This window comes from Mesocricetus auratus, unplaced genomic scaffold (genome assembly GCF_017639785.1).
Source record: "Mesocricetus auratus isolate SY011 unplaced genomic scaffold, BCM_Maur_2.0 Super-Scaffold_100011, whole genome shotgun sequence".
In the NCBI taxonomy this organism is placed as follows: domain Eukaryota; kingdom Metazoa; phylum Chordata; class Mammalia; order Rodentia; family Cricetidae; genus Mesocricetus; species Mesocricetus auratus.
Genome location: NW_024429195.1, coordinates 33,860,527 through 33,885,177, shown reverse-complemented (window position 1 = coordinate 33,885,177; position 24,651 = coordinate 33,860,527). Strand labels below are relative to the sequence as shown.

At 45.6% G+C, this 24,651-nt stretch overlaps 1 long non-coding RNA gene across 1 annotated transcript; it reads right to left on the bottom strand.

The window, feature by feature from the left end:
* Positions 1-8,770: 8,770 nt before the first annotated feature.
* On the bottom strand, positions 8,771-14,966 carry LOC121143065. Its single transcript, XR_005880199.1, has 2 exons — positions 14,692-14,966; positions 8,771-9,319 (listed from the first exon to the last, which is right to left on the bottom strand). It is a non-coding gene; the product is annotated as an uncharacterized LOC121143065 (long non-coding RNA).
* Between the last annotated feature and the right edge of the window lie 9,685 nt (positions 14,967-24,651).

Here is a 24,651-nt window from a genome sequence, read left to right as displayed (position 1 = left end):
TGTATTTGACCAAGTATCTCTGTGACCATTAAGTAAATGAGTTTACCTAACTGGTGTAGACCACCAGCTCCTACAAATCCTAAGGCTAAGAATGTCATCACACAGCCTTGAGACCTACAGCAGAACTCCACCTGCTTGAATTCAATTTCCACCAATGTATTTTAAAGGTGCTTGGACTCATGACTCTCTCTGTTCTGCTACAGTAAAAATGTCATGGAATTGTCACCATGCTGGAACATGGCATATGAGGTAACCTAGTCTGTGCCTCAGCCATGGTCACTCAGTATTTGGCTTTCAGAGTGAAGCATCCCTTATTCCCATTGCAGGGAAACCTGTGTTTCTACAGTGACACCTTCCATTCTTTTTCTATGTACTTACACACACAAGAGTGAGCACACACTTTTGTTAGGCGAAATAAAATCCTCCCAAGGATGTCTGATGTGTCCTGAGCTGGTAGTCTCTGCCTTCTATGGCATAGAATAAATTATCAGAGGCAAGAAGAATTAAAACTGTTAATCGGTTGACTTAAAATAGAGAGAGCATGTTGAGTCACGTCTGTGGGCCCAATGTAATTACAAAAGTCTTCAAGCGTATAAGAATGAGGCACAATGTGAGACCAACAGATGTGAGAAAGATGCCACTGTCACCTTAACCATGCAAAAGGTCCACAGCCAAGGAAAACATCTGTGGAAGCTGGAAAGACAATTCTAAAACAACATTCTAGAACCTCCAGGAAGCAACGAAACCCAGGAGGCATTATGATTTTATTCCAGGGAGGCTTGCTTAGGGCTTCTGACCCTGATAACTACACATTCAAGCCATTACAAGGCACTAAATCGGTGCTATTTGTTACAGTGGCAACAGGAACTCATACTGACTCTGGGGTTCAGATTAAGTGTCTGACCCTGTTCACCCAACAGTGAAGACCCACCCGGGTACACACCCAAGCTCCAGTTAGCTTTCTTCCACTCACTACTAAGAGCCATCAAGAAGACAGCCACAGAATCTCACAAAGCCTCAGGCATGAAAGGCAGAGAAGATAAAAATGCTTGAAGGCTCGATCTTGGAAAATCTGAAAGAATTCTCCTCCATGAAGGAAGCCCAACTTGTGTTTCTCCATCATAATACTAATATGAGTTTCCTGTTTCTTTTCTGTTCAGATAATAGTCTGAGTTTTCATGTTTAGATTCTCTTCTGCCTATCTGTAATGAGCCTAAGTTGATAGTTATCAGCCTTCTAGGACATGTATAGATCATACACACAAACATATATTACATTATGTTAGATATAATTTATTTATTATCCTATTATATATACATAATATATATAAATTCTTCCCAATCATGGATAATTCTAACCCCCAGGGTTTGGGAGAGGAATTTGGTGCCTACAAAAGTCATTTGAAAAAGTAATTGTCAATTTAACAGAAACTAGAATATGAGCCTCTGGGCATGCCTGTGAGGGATTATCTCTCTCTCTCTCTCTCTCTCTCTCTCTCTCTCTCTCTCTCTCTCTCTCTCTCTCTCTCTCTCTCTCTCTCTCTCTCTCCTGTCTCTCTCTCTCTCTGTCTCTCTCTCTCTCTCTCTCCTGTCTCTCTCTCTGTCTCTCTCTTTCTCTCTCTCTCTCTCTCTCTGTGTGTGTGTGTGTGTGTGTGTGTGTGTGTGTGTGTGTTGGGGGCCGAGTACTGGCATGTTAACCTTTACTGTTGCCCTCTGTTCCCGATTATGGACAATGGACTGTGACCTGTAACTGTGAGCCTGAATAAACCTTTCTCTAGCTGTTTCTGTCTGGGTGTTATACCACAGCACCAAAAGAAATTAAGACAAGTAAGTTCAACACTCAAGGGCAAAGAAGACCAGTATTTCCAACAGCCCCATGCCTTTCCCATCAGCAGGAGTGTCTTTCTGTCCTTCCATTTCTATGTTCCTGGCTTTCCCTCTCTCCATGCTCCAGAATTTCCATTGGGAACTTCTGCATTGCCTGGGCAGACTGACCTTTGCACAGAAGCAACCTGAGATTAAGTCCTAGCATCAACATCTGGAGCAACTTTCATATAAAGCAATTGCCCCAAGCCCATCCTCTGGCTCCCGTCCAGAGGTAGAATGGTATTTACCAGGTCATTATTCCAAACAGAAGCTTCTGCTCTTGGTGTTTTTCCCTCCAGCCTCCAGGGGGTGCCACACATGAACCTAAGCCGTGATTAGAATCCCTCTGGAGGAGACTTCTTAATCAAAGTTCCTTCAGCTCCTCTAACAACAGGGGTGTGTTGAATAAAACTCCCAGAGTGAAGTGCTGGTCCTGCCTCCTTGAAAGGAACGCAGCAGACAGGAAAGGCATCCCACTGAGATAAAAGCTATACTAACAAGTGACAGCATTTCCAAAGCAAACCTCTGGAATGAGGGAGTGAGGGAAGAGCTCAGGATGAACTGGGGAGGCAGAGGCTGACAGAAAACTTTGATAGAAGATTTGTGTTCCTCACAGTTTCTCCGAAGCCAGGCCACACGTTTCCTTCCCTCTCTCTGTTTACCCCACACTTCCCATTCTTTTCCAAAGGTGCACGCTCGGAGGCCTCGTTAGGCTTTGGTTCTGTGTCAAAAATTATTTTCACTTTTTTTCCCTACTGCAATATCCCAGTGGAGAGAAACACAGAGCTGGTTGAGAAGAGCGAGCTTCCACTGTCAGCTCAGCCTGGCTGAGGAGTGGCAAGGAGAGCGAGAAAATGTGGAAAAAAAAAAAAAGAAAGCTTTTGGATAGCGGGGCCAACATCAACCCTGCATCTCTTCCTTCTATATCACTGTTGACAAGGCACACATACTCGACCTCAGAGTGGGCATGTGGGATAAACAGAGAGTGGGGGATATACAGCAGGAAGCCTTCGAAGTGTAGACTTTCTTAGGACTTTCTCTGTGACACGATGCGTTAGGTTGAAGGAAGCATAAAGATAAACAAGACACTTGTACACCAAGGGCCACATCATCTTGTAAACATAATGGACAGATGAAGGCTTGCCTCCAGCCTAGGCTTGAAAGCCTTCTTATAGTAAAGTCCTGTTCATGATTATACATTCGTTTCTCAAGGTTTGAGCTATGCACGTCTGTAATCTTTAACTACAAATGGTTCTGTACTACATGTTCCAGGAATGGCAATCATGACTTTGTTACAAAAAGTTGTTAATGACTGTAGTGACCAGTCCCCCATTTTAGCAGCCATTACAGGCTAACATGTGCTTGCATGGACCTTGCTGCTCCTGTCCTGGTCACTAAGGTCAAATGCCCTCCTCGTGGCAAGGAACCAATCAGAAGTTAGCTGGCAGGGCTGTGCTTTACGGCTCTGGGTGTGCTTTATGGACAGTGCACAACAGTGACATGCAGAACATAGCAACTGCCCTGGGAGGGCCTATGGGCCATAACAACCAGTTGACCAATCAACACAGGGCGGGTCACCCTAACCTAGAAACACTAATCCTGAGACTGTTTCATGCCCCTAGACACTCCCCTTATGCTGCCCTTTAAGATCCCTGCCTCAAGGTTGCTTGGGGTCTTTCTCCAGCTATTTGCCATGGTGGTGGGGTGAAGGGCCAGAGGTAATGGGGTTAGCTCATTAAACATCTACAATAAAAGACTCGTTGCTTTTGCATCAAAATGGGCCTCTTGGTGATTTTGGAGTTCAGAATTTGGGCACAACATGACCATCTTGCAACCCTATCTTGTTCTAAAAGGTTATATGACTACTTTGTTATGACAACCTGCTGTTATTATTACCTTGTTATGACCACCTTGCACCCATGTCTTTGTTTTAAGAGGTCAGTTCCCAGGCTCAAAATCAATTGTAAGCCCAGCTCTGTGGGACCTGTCACCCTCTCTGACATCTACAGAGATCCCCCCAACACACATACACATATTGAAAAATACTTTAAAATATATTGGTGCAGTGTGTGAGAGGAAAGATAAAATGCCAGGAAACCCGACTACAAATAAGATGGTTTACATCCTGCACATATACGTTTGCGCACTGCATAAGTAGAACCAAACTTTGACTTTCATTAACCAAGTCTTGTCTTTATTTTGTGGGTTCTATCTCTGTATAATGATAGACAGTCTATCTTTGTTGCCCTGGAATTCACTCTGTAGACTACACTGGTTTCTAACTTACAGAGATTCATGTCTCTGCCTTCTGAGTGCTGGGATTAGAGTGTACTGCCACACATACAACCATACATGAATGTTGTTGTTGGTTTTTGGTTTTGTTTTAATCTGGAACAGACAGGCAGGCAGCTCTAGCTCCCTTCCACAGGCAGCCACCAGAGGAAGTGGGGCTCCGTGGTTACTCGTGGTGTATATGTTCTGCAAGTGTTAGGTGGCTTCTGTCAACTTGACATAAGCTAGAGTCTTTTGCAAAGAGGAAACTTCTATTGAAAACAATGTCTCCATAAGACTGGCCTGTAGACAAGTCTGTGGGGCAATTCTTGATTAATGATTGGCATCAGAGAGTTGTGCCACCCCTGGGCAGGTGTCCTGGGATGTATGGGAAGCAGGCTGAGTGACCCATGAGAGGAAAGCCAGCTTCATTTGCTGTCCCCAGGTTCCCTCAGTAACAGAGTGACCTGAGAGGAGTAATAAACCCTTTCCTCCCTTACTTTCAGTCATGACATTTTATCACAATACTAGAAACCCTAACAAGACACTGAGATAGTTTAAAGTCCCCAGTTCTCCTTTTCGTTTCTCCCAGCTCCTCCCCACTGAGCCCAGAGCCATGGGATAAGGAGCCTGTCAGAAGTGGTGGCCTTTCTGTCAGGTCTCACGACCCCCAGGGAGTCCAGCTTAGTTGTGTTAGGCTGGGATGTAATCTGCACATTCAGGTTTAAGGTCCCTTGCAAGTGAGGTCACTGCCCTCACACAGCTGAATCCCTCCTCAGACCACCAGGAAGAGGCTCTTCCAATTACTGTGACTCTTCCAAACTGGCCTGCCCTGAGAGCTTAGTCAGAAGAAAGACATCCTTGGCTGTCACTCTGGCAGCTTTCAGAAAATCTGGGCGGCTGCTACAGACACAGTGACAGTGAACTTGGACTTGAAGCAGTGTCATCAGGCCCATAATGCTCTCTTCCCTTGCTTGCCATTTTGGCACAGATAAAAAAAATCAATATAAAAATAGCATACTGTGAGAACTATAACTTAAAGACTTAAACCATTTCACTATTTACAAGTACACAACCACAGGTGATAATTTATATCAAACCTATAGAATTAAATTGCAAAATTATACTGCTTATCACAGGTAATTATTAGTCTTCCATTTGCAGAGGCCTTTTGCTAATGGATCTACGGGAAGCAGCAACTCGGTGGCGGAAAGTTGATGAAGAGCCCTGAGCTTGGAGGGGCTTCCTGGACCCTCATCGCTGTCCTCAGGAAAACGGAGGCAAAGCCCGAGGCTGTCAGTCTGGCATCACCAAATATCTGCCGGACCTATGACCTCGCCCGACTACACACTCTGCTTTGAAAGACATTGAGTAGTAATCCAGAAGAGCAGGCAGAAAAAGAACAAGGTCTCTACTTCCATACGGGAGCTAAGACAATTAATATAGAGAGTAAAGTAAGGGAGGAATGGTGGAATGATGCAGAAGGGAGGGAGGAAGGAGAGAGGGAGGGAGGGAGGAAGGGAGGGAGGAGGGAGGGAGAGAGGAAGGCACGTTGTCCTCCATATGCAAACCCTAGCATATAATGTATACACTCACATAAGCCAGCAGAGGCCCATGTTGTTGTAGTATAACATGGGGTAAAGAAAATAAGAAATAACATTAGGTGATTAAAACTCCTTTTAAAGGAACAAAGGTCTCAGCTTCCTTCCCTCCATCCTCATGTGGCGCTGGCAACCAGCTCTGCAGTCCTGCATAACCCCCCCCCCCCCAACTAGGGATTTCCCCGACTGACACCATTCCTTTAAAATGCCCTAGTGGAGGATCTTCAGTACTGACTCTCCCTAACAACCTTTCTCAAAGGGATTCCACGTCTTCACTGATGACTTCAGAAGCGGGTGTGTTGGTTACCTTATCACTGCCATTTTATCTTGCAAAAGCCAACTTACGGGAGAAAGGGCTCTGTCGTAAGAAAGGATGCCATCTAGCGAGCTGGGGGAGGCCTGGCAGCAAGAGGGTGGGAAAACTGGTCACACTGCCATCTAGCGAGCTGGGGGAGGCCTGGCAGCAAGAGGGTGGGAAAACTGGTCACACTGCATCTATCGTCCAAGAGCAGAGAGCAGATGGGAAGTGAGGCTGAGCTAGCAAATGTGAAGGCCCACCCCCACTTCATCCACTGAGACTCCACAGCCTGAAAGTTCTACCACCTTCCAGAGCAGCACCAGCAACTGGAAACCAAATGTTCAAACACACGAACCTACAGGAGACTTTCACATCCAACGCACAAACAGGGCTTCAGTCACATAGGGCTGATTGCTGTTATCTTAGTACAAAGAAGGCCTGCGGCTCTAGCATTTGGAGAACTTTCCAAAGAAACCCTGAATGTAAGGCTTGGAGCTGGGAAATGGTTTTGAGTTTCAGATCTGCCCCTAATTCATTGTGTGACCCTGGGCAGCAAGGCACTGTCAGTTAACGATCACCTTCCTAATCACAGAGAATTCGTTAGCTGTCCCCTCTGGCTCTGGCTGAGATCCCCCATAGCTGATCCGAGTGGACAGACTCCAGTTATTTTCATATTGCAGAGCTGTCCTTGCAGAAACTGACTCATGGGAAGAAATCTGTAGATTGACACATGACAGATTTAAACAAGGACTACAAGGCAGGACAGGGGAAGGGGTGCCTTCTGGAAGCATCGTATTCCTTGGTAAGGCATCAAAAGACTTTGCAGAGACTGTAGTCACAAAGTTTGTCCTCAAATGTTGGAATGGTGTGAGGACACACAGTGTGGGTCCAGGAGAAGTGAACCTCTGCGGTCTTCCTTTACTCCTTCTGAGTCCAGTTTGCAATTGCAGGGGATCTGTTCTGCGAGGAGGGAAGACAAGAGTCCACAGAGGCGTGGAGGGCAAGCTCTCCACCGGGATCCAGAAAGTCTTCCAGATGGTCCTTAAAGAGAGCCCTGAAATCTGAGCTGGAGCCCACTGCACACATGGGAAGAGTCAACACGTTCTGACCGTGAATGACGGGAATTAGAACAGTCGGAGTTGTCTCTTTGAGAAGAACTGGCTAATGCTCAGTGGCCACAGAGTGGGGCTCAAGGAGTTGGGGGCAATGAGAAAATTTATCTGGCTGTGCAGAACATGAGAGCCATGGGAAGCCCCAGCTTATGTGACCAATCCATTCTCCACTCACTTTTTTATGCACGCCTCCCATTCATCCATCCACCCATCTGCCCGGCATCTCTCCAGATGTCATCCAGCCTGCCAATAATGACTCCTTCTCTTCCTTTCATTTTTGTCTCCTTTCTCCCTCTCCCTCCTTCCCTCTCTCCCTCCCTCCTCCACCCCTCCCTCTCTCCATACCTGTGTGCAGGTGCATGTGTGGGGGCATGTTTGTGGGCTGTTGTTCCTCAGTCATTACCTGCCTTGTTTTTTGAGACAGGTTCTCTCATTGGTCTGAAGCTTACCAAGTAGCCTAGATTGGCTGGCTAAAATCCCAGGGATTTGTCCATCTCATCCTTCCTAGCTCTGGGATTACAAGCATATGCCGCTACACCCAACCTTTTACAAGGTTTCTGAGGGATCAAATGCAGGCCCTTGTTCTTGCAAGGGAAATAGTTCACCGGCTTCACTGTCTCCCAGGCCTAGCATGGGGGTTCTTAATTGTAGGTGCACGTTAGAATTGCATAGAGAGGTTATGTTTCCAATGCTTAGGCTGTAAGCCAGACCGTCATATCAGAGTCTCTGAGGATGCAACCCAGGTGTCATCTCCCAAAGACTTGAATAGGTGCATTAGTTACTGACCATAACAAACTTATGGAAGACCTTATGTAGGCTAATAGTTCTAGAGGAAAGTTCTGTAATGGGGGGGGGAGGAGGCATAGAAGCAGGCAGGTATGGTGGCTGGAGCACTAAGCTGAGAGATCCCATCTTCAAACATGAAGCAGAGAGAGCAAACTGGAAGCGAACTCTACCCTCAGAGCCGTACTTCCCCAGCAAGACTCTGCCTCCCGAGTGCTGCATAGCCCTCCCAGACAGTTCCACCACAGGAGAACCGAGTGTTCAAATGAATGAGTCTATGAGGGAGCTTCTCACTCACAGTGGCTGTTACAAGCCACTGAAGGAATGGACCGATTGTATAGCTGCCGGGTCAGCTAGCCGGCTGCTCTACTTTACCCATACTGCTCTGCGTGTTGTCTTCTTTACCCCTGCACGTGTGAGAATAGGCATATTTCTTCTAGGTGTGTTTCTTCATTATGTTTGAAATAGTTATTATATATACTACATACAATGTATTTTATACTGATTATACCAGAAAACGGCACAAAGTATAAATCAATAACATCCATAGTGCTTTTAGAGATTCTCTGCACAGTGCACAACTTTACAGTCACTATAGTCACCCTCTGTGAGTTAGGAGACTTGTGTGGCCCCACCCCTTCCCAACTCTGGCTGATCCCCGTCAGCTCACTCTTGAATGCCTTTCCAGCTAGGACACCCCACAAATAGGGAGAATGGCTTTCCCAAGTCCAAATTAGTATTCTTGATCATAAAAAGACTTTCTGTTCTTTTTATCATTGTTTTGATTCATGCATTTATTTAAATTAAAAAGTCCTACAAAGGGCATAAATTTAAGTCATATTTCATTGTTTAATAAATTACATTTATTAGAAACAATTACACTGCATGGGATGAGAATGGTTCTAGAAAATCTACAGCTCTACTCTCCTATTCCCCATGATGGGAGCAGGTCCATCATGTACCAACCCGTTCCCTTTGCCTAGGTCGTTCCTTGCAGTGTGCAGACCACTAGTGACTGCAGAGTTCCAATGTGGATGCAGAGGCTCATAGAACACCGGCCTCGAGCTCTCCCTCTGTGGCCTCTCATGAGAAGGAAGAAGGAGTCCGCTGCAGGGTCTCTCCCCACCCTTGGGGACATTGTCATAGGGGAACTGGTTCACTGATGGCTGGAGAGAGGTAAACTGACAACGATGACAATGACCACAGACACCTTAAGGCAGCATTGGTCGTACAGATAGCCAGAGGCAGAAGATGCACTTTCTGATGTGCAGGAGTCATGTGGGATTGAGGAGGGCATTTTCTTACCCACAGAAGCCAGAGCAGGAAGACCAAATAGAGGATACAGCACAAGCAACAGCTGTGGAAGCCATCTGTAGTCATTTCTTGTTGCTGTGAGGAAAGATATGAAAGAAATGCCTTAAGAAAGAAGGATCTACGTTGGGCTGTTGTTTAGGGGCCAGCTGCCCATTGTGGTAAGGAAGGCACAGGGGCAGGAGGAGCTCACAACTGTGGCCTTATGAGGTGGCTGGTTATAGCTGCAGACGGAGAGAGGTAGGAGGAGTCAGGAACTGGTGGCCAGTAACCCCTTACAACCCACCCTCCAGTACCCCACGTCTTCCAGATTACCTCCATCTCCTGAAGGTTCCACAACCTCCCAAAAGGTGTCCCCCAGCAGGGCACCGAGTGCAAACACCTGAGCCTGTGGCACCATTCAGCAACCAAGTCCTAACACTTCGTTTAGAAGGTACAGAGGGGACATAAGAAGGCGTCTATGACCCTGTGCTTTATACTGCATTGTCTGCCCAGAGAAGAAAAGAACACAGCAACGCTCTGTAAGATAAGACCATGATAAACGGAGCCATCTCACCATCTGTATACCTCTGGGTCCACATCTGTGGAAGGAGGGGGAAATAAGAGACCTGGAAGTTCCCTTTCTGTTCAAGAGGCTGCACCACACACAGGGCAGACAGGCTGAGGCCACAGCAGGTGAGTCCCGAGGCCCTGCCTCCTACAACCTAGTGACCTCCAGTCATGCTGTCTGTGCCAGAGAGTGACAGGGATGACAGGTTACTTCACACAGTTGCCATAGGATTAAAGAAGATTGCAAATGTAGAGTGCTTAACACAGAGCCCAATGCATAAAAGCACAGTGAAGGTTCTCTGTGGAACTGGAAGTCACATGACAGGAGGGAGCTATGTTCTGCCCCGATATGTTGTCAACAGTATCTTATAGCATGGATTCTAGTTGGTCTTAATAATAAAAACTCAGACAGGCATTGAGGTTAAAGTTGAAGATCAGAGAAGCAAAGCAGCTAACCACCTCTACCAAAACTCAGACCAAAAGGGTGATTCTGTCCTCAGACTACATCTCCAGACTGCATCTGTCTCCACCAAACCTCAAAATGCACTGAGCTCCTGTCTTCTCCCACCATATATTCCCCTCTAGTGCTGGGATTGAAGGAGTGGAATCCCAGGTGCTGAAATAACCTTGTGTCAGGCTGTTTCTCTTTTAGATTGGATCAATTGCCTGTATCTCAGGGTAGCTCTGAATTAACAGATCTGTCTGCCTCTGTCTCCCGAGTTCTGGGATTAAAGGTGTGCACTACACCACTGCCTGGCCTCTATGGCTAACTAGTGTGTCTATCTTTGCTCTCTGGTCTTCAGGCAAGTTTTATCTGTTAGATCATAAACGAAACATCACCACAGTATCTGATAATAACATTACACGATGTTAGGTGCTCAGTAGATGCTGGTTGAAAGGGTGGATGAGTGAACAAAGGCTGTGACCGTAACTTCATGACCAGAGCGTATATATACCTGACATCACTCTGCCCTTCCTCCCTCCCTCCCCTCCCTGCCTCCCTCCCTCCTTCCCTCCCTCCCTCACCACTTGAAGTTTCCTATCATGTCACTACACCATGAATCTTGAAGAGAGAATACATATGTAAATGACAATGAAAAGAAAAGTGTACGCTGGCAGACTGCTTCTTCCCACAATGGCTGCAACAGTATTTCCAACCTCAGATACTCTCCCAGAGCCTCGATACTTCCCCACCAAGAGATGGAGTCCAGCTCCCTCTCCACCCCACTAGAACATGAGTAGGCCTCTCACTGCCTTGGAAATAGAGAATAGATGTGACGTCATATGGCTGCTCAAGACTCTCTATATTTCTTGAAAAACTTTGAACACTGAGCTGCTCTGCAAGAAATGAGCCAAGAAAGCCCTGGAAGGACTTCACAGGGAGGCCACACAGAGGCCCTGGGACTCTCTGAAGAGGAAGAGATGCTTGCCACCTCTACTCCCTGGCTCTACTGCCCTAGACCAGCTCACTGGCCGACAGACCTAGCTGCATGAGATTCCCTAAGCACAAGTGCCCTCCTGAGTTGTACCCAACTGACCACTGAAATGACGTGCTATTTCCAATATTAGGATTTGTTTAATGGAACAATAAGTAACCTCAACCAACTTCTTGGCAAAGCATGACAACCAAGCAAGCCTGACTTATTCGGCACCAATAGTTAGAAAAATGCTCAAACGAAAGCTTACAAAGAGCCATTATTGTATTATTTACAGAAGCAGGCAGATGGGAACAACACAAATACCCACCAACCTACATATGAATAAAAAATGTGCCATACTTCTGCAGGGGACGCCATTCAGTCATAAAGGGGATGAAGCCTGATGTCCGCTGGGGACTGAATACATAATGCTAATTGGAGGAAGCTAGATGAGGAAAGCCACACGTTGAATGATTCCACTCTCATATGACCAGGACAAGCAGAGCTGTGAATCATGAGACAGAAACACATTGGTGGCTTCCAGGACTGGGCACAAGGAGTAACAAGGAGAGCTTTATTAACTTGGTACCAGGTTTCCTACATGGAAAGGTAACATGTTATGGAGGAATATGTCAGAAAATGTAAAAGCTGCAAATGTTTAAATACCACTAAGTTTCAACCGTAAAGCAGCCAATTTGATGGCATGTATCTTTCCCCAAAACAAAATGAAGTATGAAAGCAACTAACAGTTTCCACTCTTCATAGGTCTTCAGTGAGCATTTTCTAATCTTCTTTGACTGGCGGCCATTTGCTAAGTTAGTCTGCTCCCTCTAGGGACCACAGATTGAGAGAGCACTTGGAACTGTAAGGCAAGAAAGCCTAGGAAGCATCAGCAAAGACCTAATACAGAAAGGCACCAGGGTGGCATTCTCATAGGCAGAGTTCAGGTGGAGGGGCTTTATTAAGGGACTGTAAAAAGGGGGAAGAGGAGGGAAGAGACCAGCCTGTGGGTTCAGGAGTGACAGGAGCAGCAGGAGAGAGGAAAGAGAGGTAGAGAGGCAGAGAGAGAGAGAGAGAGAGACAGAGAGAGACAGACAGACAGACAGACAGACAGACAAAGCAACAGAGAGAGAGTGAGAGAGAGATAGGCAGAGAGAGGTAGAGAAAGAGAGTGAGGGATGGGAGGTTGGCAGGGCCCTTTTCAAAGGAAATGCAGTGAATAGGCACAGATGGTGCTCTTAGTGGCTGCAGCTGAGGGCATATCCTGTCAGAACCCCAAAGGCAGACTAGTAAAGATGCCTAAATACTAACATCAAGGGCAGTGGATTCCATACCCATTGTCATACACAAAGATGACCCATTTGGAGAAGACACACTTCTGGGTCCACCAAAGATTCTGCTTCAGGCTTGGGCTATTCATCTAACATCAAAATCTCTACAAGTAACTGCAAATCTGAGACAGGGAACCACAGGCCAATAAAGTGGCTCAAGACAATACTATATGAGGAAGAAATGAGAAGTCAGAAAGTAATGTTACATAAGCTCAAAGCCTGGAGAACTCTCAGCTTGAAGTTAGGAGGACAAGGGGAAAGAATTGGATTCAAGCTTGTAAAGGGAAAGGTACCTGCTTAGAGGGAAGACCACGTGGGCTGACAGGAAAAAGCCATTTCAGGTAGAGAAAGTGGATGACATTTGTACTGACTCAATGTTTGTATCCCACTCACCCCTGAAATCATGTTGGAAACACTAACCCCTGTTGGGGAAGTCTTATGTTAATAAAGCACTGTCTGGCCAATAGGAATCTAGATAGGAGGGACTAGGAGTCCAGGAGGACTCTGGGAAGGAGAAACACAAGAGAGTCAAGATGTAATGCCATGGGGTAGGAAGCCCGGAACTATTCTCCGGTAAGAGAAATACTTAGATTAACAATTATGGGGTAATTACTTAAGTCAGAGCTAGCCAGTAAGAAACAAGCAAGGCCAACAGCTTCATAATTAATAAGGCGTCTTGTGTGTTTATTTGGGGACTACAAAGCGGCAGAGCCCAGGCAACTGGCGGGAGATAAACCAAAGCGGCTAGTAAAGAAAAAGCTTCTCTTAACAAACCCCTCTACTCAGATAAAAAGGAAGTAATTAAGGTTAAATGTGGTCATAGTGGTGAGGCCCTGTTCCAATGGGCTTAGCATTTTCCTCTGAAATATATCTTCCAGAAAGACAGGAGAAGCTCCTAAGACTCAAGAAAGGAAATAAAACTTTCAAGGTGCAGTAGCTCCTGAAATTTACAAGACTCACAATGTCCTCGCTAAGGTTACATAAGTAATAACAATTGCTGATGAGAGGCATTGTGACCATTATAATGAAAATAGCTCTCCTTACATTTCTAAGAGACTGAAGCTTTTGCTGGACCTTACAGCCAGAGTTAATAATTTACCTTAAGGCCACTCAAGACTTAATACTGAAATCTTACTGTCTACTCAACACAATTGTTTAATCTGCCTTTAAGAGAACAAAGTTAACAACCAACCTTATTTGCCTTGGACTTCCCATACAATCAGCTTTTACAACCTAAGCTAATGCATAGCTGTAATCTTAAATTTTGTGTTCCTCCATGCTCCTGACCCAGATAATCCATATGTGTATGTACACATGATATGGTAGTTATTTGTTGGAAACAACAAATAGGTTAAAAGCAATCTTATAAAGTAAATGTCCATCGTGAATGCTGGAAGGCACACAGATCTTTCTCAATAGGGTTTGTTTGTTGTCTGGGTCAGCAGGAGTTGGTGACTGCTATGAACAATCTTTTGGGACCCTGTAAATATGCATTACTCTCATTGTTAATAAAGAGTTGACTGGCCCATAGCTATGCAATTAAAGGATAAGCAGGACTTGTGGACAAAAAGAGAATTCAGGAAGAAGGGAGTTGCCAGCAGGGTACAAAGGAAGCAGGGGGTGAATATGCCATGCTGAAAAAAGGTACCACCCTGTGGCAGAACGTAGATCAGAAATGTGAGTTAAGCTGTAAATGCTAGTTAGTAACAAGCCTAAGCTGTGGGAAGATCATTCATAATTAATAATAAGTCTCTGTGTGGTTATCCGGGAGTGGTTGGCAGGACTGGCATTCTGCCTACAGGTGACTTGACCCTTGTAAAGCTGTTAATGATTTCAGTAAAGTACCCCATTCCTATCCCAGCATGATACTTTCTGTGCTGCTTAATAAATACCGAGCAAAAGTCCGTTGTTAGGGATACACTCAGACGGACATAGGTTTCAGGGAGGCACAGTTTCAGACTCATACAACAGACAGATTACAGAGGGCAGACAAGGAAGACATTAGCAGAGAGAAATAGAATTCAAGTTTGGGATTGCTCTTGGTTAAATCACCCCAAGAGTGAATGTTTTCAATTTCTTGATATTAACGACTATGTGTTCATCAACAGTGCATTCAAGCCAACACAGAGAGAGGTCTCCGTGGTGGAGCTACCTGAAAGTTGTGCAAGGGACTTGGGGGTGCCGCTTTCTGAAATACTTGAGTAGGCTTTTTGTGACATAACTGTCTTGATTCAACCATGCTCTTAAGTAGCCACAATGAGCTCACAGGGCAGGAACCTGGACTTAGCCGGGCATTTCTTTGTCAGTCGTCAGCACTCTATTTGGGATAAATAGAGATTCCTTCACATCTTGCCAGGAAAAGTCACACAACACGTCCTTATAAGCAAGTCACTCTCCAAGACAGAAAAAGCCGAGGAGAACACAAGAAAACACCCATCAAAAGCCAGCAAGAACCCTTACCAGAACCCAGTCATAACAACACTTTGATTTTGAACTTGCAACCCCCAGGGCGAAAAAGTTTATTTTGTTCAGGAATTCAGTTCATGATATATTGCTGTGGTAACCTGATCAGATGAATCTACAAGTCTGATAGCAACCTTATCTGCAAGGTAGGTTGGACCAGATCCTGGAAGTCTGCATGCCAGGTTTTGAGTAGATCAAAGTTAGAAGAGTCCTGGAGTATTGCTCCATGATAGTTCACCTGCCTAGCACACACAAGTTCCTGGGTTTGATCTGAAGTAACACTCACAAGAAAAAGTTGGGGTGTATGTGAAGTTTTTATGAGTCCTATTTAACAAGGGTCCAGTATAAAGCTACGTTTGTTACTTCTGAAAATACTCTTATTTGAAATCAGGCTGCTGCCTTCAACCTAGAAAAGCTGCCCTCCTGGGGTCTAGTTACGGTAACCGAAAGTGTCGGGTATTTACACTGAGGTCTGAGATGAATCAGCAGGAAAGACAACCTAGCTTATTTGGGGCACCAACCTTGCACCGGAACCTCCCAATACCCCCTCTCGACAGCCCCTGCTCCAGCAGGACTCAAGAAACTCCTTAAAGGGCCTTTGCCCCGGGAAACAGTGATTGCTGAATAGCAAAACAATAACCTTGTCGTGAAGAGACCAGAGCAAGTGGCCAGGACATTGTTCATAACTAGGGGTGGGGTTGGAATGGATGTTCATTTGCATTCTGTTCCACTGCTAGAGATAGATGTTCTCAGCAAGTCCCTAGGACACCAGGCTTTCTAGGACACATCGTGACACCTTTACTGCAGTTCCTTCTATACTGTCAGCTGTGTTAAGTACTTTACAAGTGAGATTTCCCCTAATCTTTGTAACAACTCAATGAGCTAAATCTATCTACCTATTTCAGAGATGAGGATATTGAGGTTCAGGATTTCTCTGTGTACCCCTGGCTGTTCTTGGAACTTGCTCTGTAGACCAGACTGGCCTCAAACTCAAAGATCTACTTATCTCTGCTTCTGCTTCTGCCTTGATAGTTCTGGGCTTAAAGGTGTGTGCCATCACCACCTGGCTTCTAAGTATCTTCTTTTGGAAAAAAAAGCCAGTGAAACAAACCCAAACAGAATATCAAGGCTGCACCCACTTGGATTCCTCCCCTTCCTAATACCACCAGACAGAAAACCAGAAGACACCTGGAATGGGTTGTCCTAACCACTTTGTGCCCAAGATTCTTGTTATAAACCCAGTTTAAGAGAAGAGACAGCAGGGGTTAGAGATAATGGTTAAGACCATTTTTGATTTTCTGATCTTTTGGAGAACTAGAGTTCAGCTCCCATCATCCACACTGGGCCGCTCACAACCAGGGGACTGACTCCCTATTATTGCCTCTTTGAGCAACTGTAAACACATATGCATGCATGTGCACATGGACACACACACAGGCACATAAAAATGTAAAATTAACCTTTATTTTTGAATAGGGACAACAGAAGTCAGTGTTGTTTGCCTTGGGTGCAACTGGACCATTTGTATTTTTTTTTTTTTTTTTGGTTTTTACGAGACAGGGTTTCTCTGTTTTGTTTTGGAAGCTGTCGGTCCAGCCCAGCCTCGAACTCACAGAGATCCATCTGCCTCTGCCTCCCGAGTGCTGGGATTAAAGGCATGCGCCACCACCACCCAGCCAACCATTTGTATTTTTAAAAATGCTCTCTGATAAGCTGCATGCATGCCCAAGCTGTGACAGCTTCCAACAGATCTTGGCCTTGTGTTGGTGAGCTTTTGTTAACCTGACACAAACGAGAGACACCTGGGAAGAGGGACCCTCACGTGAGGACTGCCCCATCAGATTAGCTTGTGGAAGTTTTAGTGGAGCCTTGCACTGACAGCTAATTGATGGAGGGGGCCTAGCACACTGTGGGCAGGGCCACCCAAGCAGGTGCTCCCGAGTTGTATAACAAAAGTAGCTGAATATGAGCCGGGAAGTAAGCCCGAGTCCACCACGGTGAAGTTCTCATGACCACAATGGTATTCATCACGTGGTATTCTATTTGGAGGTTCTTTCCGAAGGACAAATAAGCCCTTGGAGGTCCAATTAGATGCAGCTTCCTATCTCAAGTGGACCAAATTGCAATCAGAAATCTACCCTTGGCTTTTATTACTGCAAGAAATGGTTTTATCACTGTGGTAGTTATTGAAATAACTCAATTATTTTTGCAGAATTGCTATTGAATGTCTTGTATAGTCTTGTAGAATGACCCCCCAAAGGATATGCTAAAGTCCTAATCTCAGCTACCTGGGAATGAGAATTTATTTGGAAACAGAGTCTTTGTAAATATAATTAAAGATCTTGAGATAAGACTATGTTGGGCTTGGTGTGGGCTTTTAGTCCAATGTTTGGTGTTCTTATGAGAGAGGGAGGAAATTTTTGGTAAAAGAAACAGAGAAGCCAAGACTGGGGTAATATACCAGCAATCCAAGAAGGTCAGAGCTTATCTACAGCTACCAGAACTGAGAGAGAAGCCCATCAGAGAGAACTGGTGCCCATCAGAGCTCCCCAGTATGGTGATTGTGGACAGTAGGCTTCTGAAATAGTGACAAAATAAAGTGCTATTATTTAAACCATGAAATTTGGGGTCAGTTGTTACAACAGTTCTAGAAGACTAATACATCATTTGCGTTACAATGCCAGAGATTAACTCTGGATGACAGGAAGCTGGGTTCTCTCCAGATGACCCGGTATGTACACCTGTACTTGAAAGGAGAGGCTGCAACCTGACAGTGACAGGCTTCTCAGACATCTCAGGTGGGGATTAGAGTTCCTGGCCCCATTACTTTCCCATTTCTGGTCTCTTTCTCTTCAACTTTAATATGCATAGTAGTGATTCTATTGTAAATCCCCTAAGATCCCCTTTGAAAAGAGATGGCTATAAAAGTATAATTGATAAGCTACTTATAGGATAGCTAAGATCGCAGACTTCCTAGACTGAGATCCCAGTCCCACTGTGTAGGAGCTGGTGGCTGTGGTGGTGGCACTCTTTGTCTTCGGCTCCTCAACTGTCAGCTGGGAATACTACCATATCCATACGTGGGTATTGTAGAGGATTGAGTGAGTGAACAAACGCCTACAAAGCCCCACAGTACCCCCCCCACGCGCTGTCTGTTCCTAGTCTTGGTGTACAGTGTTGCTTTAGCTACATTGCGGGTGCTCGCTGCCACAGGACAAGGCTCAGGGGTTCTTCCACAGAATGTGACTTAGTCTGCAGGTCCCCTTCTGAGAAGAACATTCTATCTGATGCTTCAGCAACGCTGACCACATCCATACCTTCCCCAATCACTCTGCTAGGGCGCCCCGCTAATTCCTGCCACCCTTCATAAGGCTTGACTTGCTCTAGGAACCCAGCTCAGGCCTCCCTCAGGCTATGGTCACTGCTCATCTCAGAGTCCTTGGCACGTTATCTTGCCCTCACTGGTTTCTTGCCTACTTCTTCCACAACCTGTCAGAGGGATTCAGAATATGTATAATCTTTTTCTTCTTCTGAATCTGCTGGTGAAAAAGAGCTACAAGGCTCTTGCAAGTGTGAAAACTGTCTTCCAACTCATCAGGGTGGTGCTGGAAAGGGTGGAGAGCTCCTGACAACTTAAAACCATAGAAAATTCCAAAAACCATACTACACTTGGGTTTTAAGATGGCTTTTCCATCAAGGCCTCCATACCTCAGAGATAATGTTACTCCATTAGCCAAACGTCATTCTACACTCAGAGCCCTGACCACTTGCTCCTGAGAGCGTTGAAGAACTATGCCCTCTGGAAGAGATAGGGTCCAGGTGACCTTGATTGTTCACAGCAGAAGCTGACATCAAATCCTGCAAGGAGTCTGACCTCATGCCATTTCTGAGGGCCTCAGATCTGAGGTTTGGTAATGTGTGTGAGTGTGAGTGTGTACTATGTGTGTGTGGAGTATGTATGCAGTGTGTGTAGTGTTGTGGGTGTAGCATGTGTATGTGTATGTGTGTGTGTAGTGTGTGTGTGGTATGTAGTATGCTGTGTAATGTGTATATAGTGTGTGTGTGTAGTATGTGTATGTGTGTGTAGTATGTGTGTGTAGTGTGTGTGGTGTGCAGTATGTGTGTGTAGTGTGTATGAAGTATGTGTAGTATGTTGTAGGAATTCTTTCCTCCAAAAGCTTTGGGGTACTGACCTTAGGACATGGCCTGGTGCTGTGTGAGGACTGAAAAGTTGGAAGAGACAGCGCTGGCTCTCCCTTGCTCTGGCTCGTTCTTGGCATGTGGGAGACCCAAGAGACAGAGAGGCAGCTTAGGGTCAGCAGTGACTTCAGCCTTACTCCCTGCTCATTGCACCCCTTAATAAATTGCTTATCAAACCTTATGTAAATTCTCTCCTTGTATGTGTGTCTGTGGTGTGTGTGTGTGTGTAGTGTGTGGGTATGAGAGAGAGAGAACATAGATGTTTCTGCATATCCATGAATGCACATGTAAGTATGTAAGACAGTCTGTCAAACACGGCCCTGCAGTATCATCAAATCACCATCAAATGAGTATCAAAGGGGGTTAGACTTGAGGAAAACATGCACATGGCCTGGGTTTAGCACCTGAGCTGAGTGTCCCACCAAAGCACACCCAGATCTCCAGCTTCTCTCCATGACATGCCAGGCCTGCTCTGCTTGGTCCCTCTCCTCACTAGGAGTGTGACACAGAATACAGGAGCCCAGACTCAGTGCGGTAAGGGCCTTTGCACTTTGGGGACAGGGCCTGAACCTGCACAGTAGAGAATCAAGAGAGCAGGACAGTGAAGTCATAAGCAGCAAGGGCCCTTCTGCTTCCAAAGACCTTTTGAAGCATAGTTTTTGATACTCTCCACCATTCAAGGATGCCTAGATGTTTCTGTTCTCCATATTAAGACGCACAAAGAGTAAGGAGGTCCCAGACATTGCAATATAAGACATGGTATTAGAGGAATAGAGAGGAGGTTCTCACTAGAACCAGCTGGGATGGTAAGAACGGCGTGTGGACCCGGGCAGGCCTGGGTTACAGTGTAGAAAGAGAAGGAAGGCAAGTGACAGGCTTTGGGGCCAGGTTCTCTTCACTGTGACCCACTATGGGGACTAGACACAGCACAGCGTTCTGCACACGGATCCTGACACCACTGACCTCTGTGCGTCCCTATTTCTCAGCCTCCTCACTCACCAGTTCCAGCCTGTCAGGCTGATGGACGGGGCACCTTGCTGCTCCTTTATTCTCTGTTATTCTCTGGCCCAGTGTGTGTCAGGCAGCACACAGGAAAATGAAACTCAGTGGACTCTCAGCCAAGAGCTGGCCTGCCTTGAGCCTGAATCGCCCCCAAGCATCTGACCCCTCTCCAATGGTGAAGCCAAGTAGAAGGTAAGGCATAAAGTCAGCATCTGCAGGGCCAAGTTGTCTGCATTGTGGCCCACAGACAAGGTTGAGTACCAGTGGCAACAAGGAATGGGAGTCAGTAAGAGGCTATTATTCTCCTCCTTGGGCATCAGGTACTCTTCTGGGTGGCGTCAGAATAGAGTTCAAAAGAATGAGATCTGTTGTCTCCACTGAAAACAGTGAGCCATCTGATGTCTGAGGAGCTAACTGTGGCAGTGATTCTGGTAGGAATTGATTCCTCCCATCCTTTCGCATCTTATGACCTCACATGAGCCTTGTCACTCTCTCTGCCTCCGTTTCCTGTTTGTTAAATGGAAAGGAAAAGACTAAGAATCTCAGATGGCTGCTGTGAGGATGACACCAGCTGGGTGAGGTGTTTAGGACAGTGCCAGATCCCAACACTAATGGTCCTCAGCTTCCGTTCCACTCCCCAGTCCTAGGATGTCCCTGCTCGTATAGGAGGTATTGCATGGTGACCCAAGGCCACCAGTAGCAGACTCAGGACTGACAGAGAAAGATACAATAGAAAGAGATGGCAATGTAGTCTAATGGCAAAATGGAACTTGCGGCTCCTTCTGGACGCTGGGGTGTAGAGAGGTGATAAGTGCACTCGTGTGTGCTGAGATGCTGTGTCATGTCCTGGAAGCTAAACTTGAGTTAAACTGAGATGGAAAGGTAGACAGAGGTTCTGTTACACTGGTCCTGCAGCTATTTAAACCCAATCAAAGCGCCATGGAAAAGATTAATTAACTGATGAGGTAATAGTCCTGTTAGGTCTCAAACTGGTGACAAATGACTAATGACATGCCTATTTAACATATCAAAGCAGATCTGGCCAGAAGGTTCTCCCAGCATCCCTCAGTCCTGCCTGTTATAGGGTATGATGGGCATACCCCATGCCCTACCCTAAACTTCTCCAAACCAGGGCTGGGCTGCCTCTCTCTCAGCTGCCCTTCCCTATATAATCCAACCTTTTTGGTTCCCTGGGTTTTTGTTTGTTTGTTTGTTTTTGTCTACCATTTACTCTCCTGGCTCTCCCCTCTCCCCTCTCCCTTCTCCTCACAATGTCTGGCTCAGCATCATGTTCACGCTGGACTCTTCCAGATGTCCCTGCCTCTGACTATGTTCTCTATTTTGTCTACAATAAACCTTCTCCTTCAGAAGGGCCTAGGTCCTGCCCTGGATGAAATGACAGACTCTGGAGATCCAGAGCTAGAATTGAAGGAAAATGATAATCAGTGAATTTGGGCAATTCATACAAAATTCCTTCAGTTTTGTATTATTTGTGGTGTGTGTGTGTGTGTTGAGAGAGATCTCTACAGCACACGTGTAGAGGTCAGAAGACAGTACTGTGGAGTCAGTTCTCTCCTTTCACACTCATGTGTGTTCTAGAGACACTACACTCTCAAGGCAAGTGCATTACCACTGATCCATCTCACCAGCCCTTAGTGAGGAGAGGATTCAGTGCCCTGAACAGAACTCAGGAAGATTTCATTAATTGTTCTGAATTCCCAACCCTCTGGCACATAGTCCAGTTATATCCCCTGAAGATTTTTAAGTCATCTACAGTGTTCAGGCTACCAACACTGCCCAACATGCTAGCCACATAGCTAATGTGGCAACTGGGCACTTAAAATGTATTGAGTTGAGCTATATTTTATTTATGTATCTTGAACTGTAAAGGCTCAGTGTAACAAAATCCTAGGAATTTTTCATTGTTGATTATATATACAAATGCAAGCTTTCTGGACAGATTGTACTAGATAAAATATTGTTAAAATTAATTGCATTTCTTTTCCTTTAATGTGTGGCTTTATGGTATTTCTGTTGATTAGTGGGGTTTACACAGAGGACGGTGTCTTGATTATCTGCTTTCCCTGGTGTGTGTGTGGGGGTACCTGAGCCATTCCTGATTTCTTTTTCTCAAATAGTGAGCAGATTTAGCAATGAAGAGGGCACTGGGCCAGGAACCTACAGATGCAATTGGTCATTCCACCTGAGCCACTAGTTTGCTGTGTGGCCTTGGCAACAATGCTTATAACAGGAAAATGTGGCGGCCATTCATAGGCCAGGCTTGCTCTCAGCATTTGACATATGTAAATTTTTCACAGACTCTAAGAGATGGGATCTATTATTAGTTTCAAGTGAGGCAGTTAAATAACAAGGCTTAGTGATGAAAAATGATAGAGCTAGGACTCAAACCCCAGGCAGTCTCAGTATGAATCCTGCGTCACTGACTATGACGATAGTTAATATCTGTTCTTCTTACCACATGGAATCATATGAGGATCAGAGGATGACATGGATGACCACTGAGTGTGGTTAGAAACTCAAGGGAGAAGGTTATATTAAGAGGTCCCCCACTTGAAGGGCTGGGATGGTTGCCGCACCCACTGCGCAGCCTGTGTCCGAGAAAGCAGCAAGGGTGTTGGGACTGATGACACAGAGACCAGTCGGTTGCATTAAGAAAACTTTATGCTCCCCAAGAAGGCTCAAGAGAATTTCCCAAGAAAAGCTTCCCTCCAGAAAAGCTTCTGCCACACACACACACATACCTCCTCCTGGCTGGTGGTTATATCCCTGACACCAGATTTGGCAGCAGCAGCGGCGGCAGGAAAAGGCGGCTAGCCATTGGAAAGATCAAAGTCAGGGTGTTTCAGTGAGCTATAAGTTCCAAATATAAGTTACCAGATAGCTCTGGTAAACATTTCTTAGGGCACTGTTTTCAGTAAACATGTTTTCAGTAAACATTGTCTCACAGCTGCCTGCTCCCAGGCTGATGGGGAAGTGGGTCTCCAGCCAAGGTCTTTTGTTCCCACAACGGTTACCTTTATTTTTAACTCAACACAATCTAGAATCACCCTGGAAGAGAATGTCCGTGAGAGGTTGTCTAAATGAGCCCCACATCTTACAGACAAAAGGATATCAACTGAGACACTGGGTAGTATCTTGAGCATGGGAAAACTCAAAGCCTGTCCCCACCGTGACACACTTCCTCCAACAAGGTCATACCCTACTCAGTAACCCACATCTCCTAATAGTACCACTTCATATGAGATTATGGGGGCCAGTTACATTCAAACTACCACATTTCATTCCCTGATCCCTAAAGCTTGTGAAAATATCATGCAAAATTCATTTAGTCCAACTTCAAAAATCCCCATAGCCTATCACAGTCTCAACAATGTTTTAAAATCCAAAGTTTAAAGTCTCTTCTGAGATTCATGCAATATTTTAACTGTAATCACTTGCAAAAATCAAAATCAAAAGGCAGATCACTTACTTCCAACATGTAATAGTACAGAATATATACTACCATCCCAGAACACATGGACAAGAGCTTAGTGAGGAATTACTGGGTCAAAGCAAGACCAAAAATCAACTGGGCAAACTCCAACCTCTGCATTTCCATATCTGATCAGGCTGGTCTGCCAGCCTGTGTCTTGATGATATTAATTGATGTAGGAAAAACCAGCCCACTGTAGGCAGCACATTCAATGAGTTTGGGATATGGTCCATATGGCTGCCAGAGGAGAATGGGCTGAAGGGGATGATAGAAGGCTATTGACCGAGTCCTAGAACTCATGGAGTCCTGATGGGGCTACAGAGGAAGAAAGAAAAGGCTTGAGGGGCTTTATGTAGAAGGTAATCTCAACCTGGCCAAGTTCTAGTGCCCTTCTCCTTGCTCTAGGGGAGGGTTCTTGCCTGCAAGCTTGTTATCCAAGTTCCTAGAGCCAAACTGATGACAAAAGACCTGCTGCTTGAAGTCAAATCACCCTGCTCTGTCTTGGATCTGACAGATGCATGACTGCCTCAACCCTCTATCCTTGCTCATGCCTGGGTCTGTGTCTCAGGTTGACTGCCTAGTCTCCAGGGAGTGCCTCTATCCTTGCTCTTGCCTGGGTCTGTGTCTCAGATTGACTGCCTAGTCCCCTTAGAGTGCCTCTGTCCTTGCTCATACCTGGGTTTGTGTCTCAACAACTTGCCCAGGGAACACTCAGGTCTTCTAAAATTGGAGCCTTGACCAACTTTTATCACTTCATCAGAGGTTCTTAAAGCCTTTTTCCTGGACATCTGCTTTTCAGTGGTCCTGGCTAAGACCTTCATCTCCTCTGCACTGCTGGATCTCTGGGCTTCTGGGAAGTGAAGACCTGAATGCCTTCTTCCACCTACCCTAATACCCAGTCTACTGCTCTACCAATATGAAGGCCATATCCAATGGCTCGGTCTACTTCATTTT